Genomic DNA, 7,182 nt, shown 5'->3' with positions numbered 1-7,182 from the left:
TAGTTGTTTTGATCATTTCTACCATTACGTGGGGTTGGCCTTAAACGACTCTGCACAGAAATTCATGTTTGTTTTCCATTTCGAATCAGGGTGCACATCTCCTGATGTCAGTACTTGCTTTCCTTGGCCATAGATGTAGGGCTCTGTGGTGATTCAGCTGGGGATGCGGCAACACATGCCTGTCATTATGGCCCCGTTTCCTGGGATGCTATGATACTCTGTCTCCCTCTCGCTGATCCCACACACACCCTGCCCCCCTGACCATTCCAGTTACATACTTTAAATAGTGGATTTTAGAAGAAAACACATTGAAATGAGTTCTACAGCTGCCTTAATGACCCCTGGTTGATAATTAAAGTAAACAAAGAGGGAAACACCATATTCAACATTAATTCAGATGACTTCACATAAAGTTCTACATAAGAATCATGTCCATGCTTTTGCAGAATCTTAAAAATGTGAACAGATATTTTGCTCTGGTAAAAGTGGCACCCCTACTTACAACTGGCCCGTTTTAAGCTTGCCTATATGTGACATTTCTATTATTTAAGATGGTGTATGAGTGACATTTTACTGTCAAATGTGTGATACTTGGAGTGACACTACCTTAATGAATCACTGTTTGAAAGGGACACACTGAATACACTCCTTCCAAACAGCTATTCATTATGAATGTCCAAACTTTTTTCGATAATCTGTAACTGAATCGCAAAATGGGTTTAGTACTTAACAAAAAGCCAATTTGCTGTTGAAAAATCGCAGGCTTTGCGATGGCAAAATGGCTTTTTACATCAGGCCCAAGGACAGTGATCATAACTGGTGGCAACAGCGGTATTGGTAAAGCTACTGCTTCCGAGCTAGTGAAGAGACAAGCGCGGTGGTCTTGGCCTGCAGAGACAGGCTGTGAGGAGAGGAGATGGCCTGTGACATCCTGAGCGAGGTTGTGGAGGGGGGCGTCTCTGAGTTCGGGGAGATAGTCATCCGACATTTGAATCTGGCCTCTCCGAGTTCCGTACACCGTTTCTGTCATTGGGTGATCCAGGGCGAGCCCAGGCTGGATGTACTGATCAACAATGAAAGGATTTTTCTGTGTCTGTACATGAAGACTGAAGATGGTTTTGAGATGCAGTTTGGTGTTACCCATCTGGGTTACTTCCTGCTCACTCAATGTCTCCTTAGACTCCTGAAGAAATCAGCCCCAAACAGGATTGCTGTATCATTGGAGGAATTGGACAACAGAAAGCCTAAGTTTCCATTACATCTGGAGAACAAGAAAGAGAAACACCAATTGATAGTTCGAGTCTAGCTTCTGACTTAGATCTTAATGTTCACTCGGGTTTTTTACGGGAGGCCAAGAGGTACCGACTGGGCAACAGGAGAAAGTTTCCTCAAACAACACAATTAAATACAAGAGAACACGCAGAGGCAAAAGAAAGAGGACCAGGAGGGCCCTCCAATACAATGGGAGTACAGACCAGGGCATCCAAGAACAAACATTCGAAAACTTGAAATCATTAGACACATGTGATGTACAAACAACTGTTGACAATGCACTCAATGATGGTATTTCAATTGTGAATCTGTCTGACTATGTGCTGACTGAGGAACAAATAAATGTACTAGGCAAAGGTTTGGGCTTTTGTCTTGCTAGTTATTGTGATATGACCGAGGTACACATTGACTTGTACAAATTCACAAGACAATTGAAACTTAAAAACTTTTTGCAGAAAAAAGCCATAAAACACATATGTTGGCATCAGAGGCATTACCTAGTATACACACAATAAAAGATATAGAGAATATTCAAACTCTACTTTCGTTGAATACTGTGGAAGATGAAACTATTGATACGCAACAAGTTCTAACTGAGTTGAACATTACACAAGATTTGTCGCTGAATAGTGGTTTCAACCCTAAATCCATCTTCACTCCAGTATTACCAAACGATAATGTCATAGACGCCTTCCATAGGCTAGTGGATGAACTAGACAAACTAGAGAAGAAAATTTATGAGGGAAAGTCACATATTTCACACAATGTAACCAAAAGGGAAAGATTGGCACTAAACGTTCTAGGTGAGAACCAGGCCATAGTTATAAAAGAAGCCGATAAAGGAGGCAATATAGTCATCCTAAATAAACGGGATTACATCATTGAAATCAACCGTCAATTAACGGATAGTATATCATACATTGAATTAAAAGACAATCCCTTACCTCGAATTGTCCATGACCTGGATGCATTATTACATATATGGCTAGATCAATGTCTAATTTCGGATTTAGAGTATAAATACATCTTCAATGCATATCCTAGGGCTTCGTGCATATATATACTTCCAAAAATCCATAAACACAATACATCGCCACCAGGAAGACCCATTATATCAGGCATAGGTTCGCCCACTGAAACACTTTCAGAGTATATAGACAGTTTCTTACAATCTTTCATCAGAAATCTTCCCTCATATCTGCAAGACACACGGGATGTTCTGATGAAACTAGAGGACATTATATGGTCCCCTGAAATGAGTTGGGCAACCTTAGACGTTAGCTCTTTATATACTTGCATACCTAAAAACAAAGGTCTGGAAGCGATTCAACATTTTCTTGCTAGTAGATCGGCCTCATACTCTGAACATACTAACATGTTAGTGGATATGATTGTATTCATATTAGACAACAATGTATTTACCCATGAAGGCAGATGGTACAGACAGGCACAAGGAGTTGCGATGGGCTCACGCTTCTCGCCGTCATATGCCAATCTTTATATGGGCCTTTATGAAAAAACACATGTGTGGCTTAATGGTCCCCCCAACTTGACAGAACATATATTCGTTTGGGGAAGGTACATTGATGATGTACTTATGATTTGGACTGGTCATGAGTCACAGTTGTTGCAATTCATAGATCACAGGATGACTTACGAACATAGCAAAGATCGGATTCACTTCTTAGATCTGGAAATTTTTGCAGAAAACAACGGTGTACACTCCAATTTACACCGGAAATCTACCGCTTGCAATGCATTGCTACACGCTGGAAGTTTTCACCCAACCACACAAAAAAATGCTATCCCCTTTGGGGAAATGATTCGGGTAAAAAGAAACTGCAGCAACAGTAAAATCTGTGATTTTGAACTAAACAAACTAGAGAACAGATTCATTCAGAGGGGATATTCTGTACAAACCACAAGCAAAGCCAGAAAGAAAATTAACAAAATCCAAAGATCTTCCCTTCTAAGAAAGAGTGCACAAAAGAATAGAACTAAAGGATTGGTGTCATTCTGTACCCCGTTTAGTCAGAATAGTCAGGATATCTATAAAATCCTTTGTAAACATTGGGGCATCTTACACACTGACAATACTCTGAAACAGTTATTACTGACAAAACCTACAATGACTCACAAGAGAGGGACTACAATTCGAGATATTGTGTGTAAAAGCTATCTACCACCATTCAAGGATAAATTGACTACTTGGCTACCTACTAAACCGAATGCTTTTTTTTGTTGTAGCAGATGTAATGTATATAATCTTGCGCTGCACAAGACTCTTAGTTTCAACTTTAATGGCAGCAAGACATACAAAATTCAAGAGTTTATCAATTGTAATACTAAATATGTAGTCTTTATACTAATATGTGAATGTGGAAAGATCTATGTTGGTAGTATGATCAGACCTCTAAAGGAGAGGATCCAAGAACATGTATGAGCTTTGAGAAACAATGATCCCTTGTCACCTATAGTACGTCATGTCAGCAGCGAACACTCTGAAATAGAAATCCCCAAATTGAAATATATGGGTATCAGTCAGACACAGGCACATCCTTGAGGAGGAAACCGTGAGTTGCAACTCAGAAGAAACGAGGCTAAATGGATACTTAGATTAAAAAGTATACGAATGGGAATGAATATTGATCATGAATTACATTACTTTCTATGACTCTATATGGTTTTGATAAGTCTGTTAGAACTATTTCCAGTGTTCTCTGGATGACTGACACATATGTCCACAAGTAATTGAGTAGAGATGTTTACATATGAATATGTGTTACATGACCTGTATGATGTACCATCTTTTGGATCTTTGTCACCTCACATATGACTTCTTCGTTTTAGAACGTAATGGGTACGGGACTCACCCCTCAATTCCATCAATGGATACTAATGTATTTGGTGTATCTCTGACTTTTTTATATGTTACTATATCATACTCTCGTATTGATATTTATGAATAGATATATTGGATAGGTCGTTGGCACATACAATTTATCCATACTCTATACATATACAAGTTAACTTTTTTTGCCATTAGACACTATGAGGGTCACACTCTCCAATTCTTAATTATGACACCGATCAACCAACCTCGTACCTAGCAACCATCTCGTCAAAGCTAGAAACATCTCAGCACATTCTGTGAGGTCGGAGGTAATTTCCCCTGTCACTTCTCCCTCAATACTGGGTCCACCTTTGGTCTGGTCTAATCTTTAGTTTTCGACTTTTTGCAGAAACAACTTAGTTGCCCATACTGTAAAATGGTCACTGCCTTTTTGATTTCATCATACACACTTTGATTCTCGTTGTTTTTACTTAATACAATAGTTAATACTGTTGGATGGATCTTCCAAGATGGCGACAACATACTATTCAATATCGGGAATGCGGACCAGTCTCCTCTTTCCAGTTTTTAGGTAAATTGCCTTATAGGCACAATTTTGCCACTTTGGTGATGGGCTTTGCATTCAATGTCACCAAACTAGGATTATGATGATTAGATCTGGCTCGTGACCATATAATTATTATCTGCTCGTGTCTCTCATTTCAAAAACTATGCACGAGCATTAGCGCTGCGTGGTACTGGGCGGTCTGCCCCTTTTTTCTTGTCATTGCGAGGAATTATCATCCTCTCACAAAAAGTTTTTACCATGACGATATATTACCGTATCCTCGTATTAAAATCCGGACAACCTGGCACCCTGCACAAATGCCGTTGGTAAATTTAAAGATGGCGGCCTTTTTTTGATGAATTCTTTTATATAGATGAGTTTACCAAGAAGGAGGAGTCCTTCTTCTATTACGTTGTCTCTTCAAAACAAACGTCCTGGAGGCATTCGGCTTGTGGAAGCCGTTACCGAAGGACCGAGGTTAGGACGATATACTTTCTGTAGAGGTAAAATTAGGAACTTCGTACAGCGTGAATCCCCTTTTAGATTTCTTTTACTTAAGAAGCCACTTATAAATCATGTTTGCTGTTACTTCTGTGTACTCCATAAACATTTCGGGAAACTATTTAGCTAACTCCTTTCTCTCTTTTGGAATAATATATTGAACCTCTCTCACTTTGGTTCATCCTAGGCACCCTATATTTGGATGTCAGGTTAACTTTGGACCTGTAGAGATATTTTTTGTAATGGAGATTTCCAATCACAGGTTAGTGACAATGTTGGATTTAACTAAATACACACCTAACTTGTGGTTTCCAGATTTTGGACAAGGGTTAGTTATGGCTCCCTCTTTTACGGATTCTTCTTGACTTTTTGTATAGTTTGGACCAATATTTCGATCTCAAACAACAGTTATATAAAAAGAGAAAGGTACTAAATTCAATATATCTTTTCAGTAATCAATATACCCACTTTGGGTTCACAGCTACAAACTAAATCACTAACCATCCACAATATTTGATCCTTTGTGGTAATTTTCACAAATCTTGGACTTTCCTAATGGTGATACTATAAATATGCATGAGGTGATTCTGCTTACTGGTGTCTTCCACACATTATCTTGGTTTTATACCTTCCTCATTTCCTTCTTCACTTCCTTTGATGGAGACTAATCTGTTGATACTGAGTGATGGTATTTAGAAGCATGGTTTCTGTTTGCTTTCAATACATTTTAACATTAACAACATCTACTTGTGGTATCAAGATGTATCCTATCACGGAGCTTTTTTAATCTCACGACACTTATATCGCCATTATCATGCCGATATATTGTGTGACATTTCATGTTTAGGTTATTATTGTTGTTATTAGCGGTATAATAGGTACAAACAAATTATCCAATATTTGTTTTCATCAGCCTTGATAAAGTCCCTTGCAGGACGTAACACGTGTCGGCTGAGTTTGGAAGAACTGGACAATCCTTATCTCTATTTGGATGAAGATAATTCTTTTCCGCTTCCTAATCTTCAGAGGGGACAATTTCTACCCCTATAACCATTTTTCTCTTTTTTTGGACTTTGAATGGTCATAGTAGGGGATGAACCACACATGTGTTGACTAAACACATACATTTGTTCAATGTCGGTTGAATGTTTGTATATATGTATAGGTTATTTGTTATGAAATTCTAGTTTTTGTTATTAACAATTCCTTATGGAAATAATTTTCTTTTACATCAAATTCAATGTTTATGATTTATCTATCAAAAATCTTTTTTGCTTTTCTGAACTTTGCAATGATTCTACTTTGCACTGATACCACTCTAGTGGAAACTCATATTATGTTTTCCTTATATGTTTAAGTGTGCAATGACTATTTGACTATTGTTAATAGAGGGACATTACTTTTTGTGTGCTCCATTCTTATTTTTCTATAGACCAAACAGGATTGCTGTAGTTTCCTCCGAATTATGGAGACATCAACTGTGAGGTCTTGAGGAGTGAGATAAGCTACAATAAAAGCTTTGCTTACAGTTGAAGCAAATTGGACGACATATTATTTTCCAGGGAACTAGCTAGGCGCCTGGAAGGTACAGGGGTCACTGTAAATGTTTACATCCTGGGATTGTTAGGACAAATCTAGGCAGATATGTCAACATTCTCTTACTAGCCAAACCCCTTTTCAGTTTAGTGTCATGGGCCTCCTTTAAGACTCCTTCAGAATGGGTTCTTACTTCTATTTATTTGCACGAAAACTGTGGGATATAAGCGAAGTTATAGTTGGACTTGTCAAATTATTATTCATATTCGAAATTCAGCAAAGGCAAAGGCTGGGTATAAACATGACATTTCCAGCTTGTGGTACAAATGAAAACCTCAAAGTTAATGTCTTAAACATGATGCACTTTTATTCAGCGGTTCTGGCCGTAAGTTGTATTTAACATGATGATGGTAATAGTGGTAATGAAGTTTTTGTGTGTGTTTAATTTGTTTTCACAAAGTTTATACAACAA

General features: G+C 38.2%; 1 pseudogene; it reads left to right on the top strand.

Moving 5' to 3' along the window:
• Positions 1–770: 770 nt before the first annotated feature.
• Positions 771–6,937, top strand: LOC138259857 (retinol dehydrogenase 14 pseudogene; annotated as a pseudogene).
• Positions 6,938–7,182: the final 245 nt, after the last annotated feature.

The sequence above is a fragment of the Pleurodeles waltl genome, chromosome 2_1, assembly GCF_031143425.1.
Source record: "Pleurodeles waltl isolate 20211129_DDA chromosome 2_1, aPleWal1.hap1.20221129, whole genome shotgun sequence".
NCBI classification, from domain to species: Eukaryota; Metazoa; Chordata; class Amphibia; order Caudata; family Salamandridae; genus Pleurodeles; species Pleurodeles waltl.
This window is presented reverse-complemented; position numbering and strand designations above follow the sequence as displayed.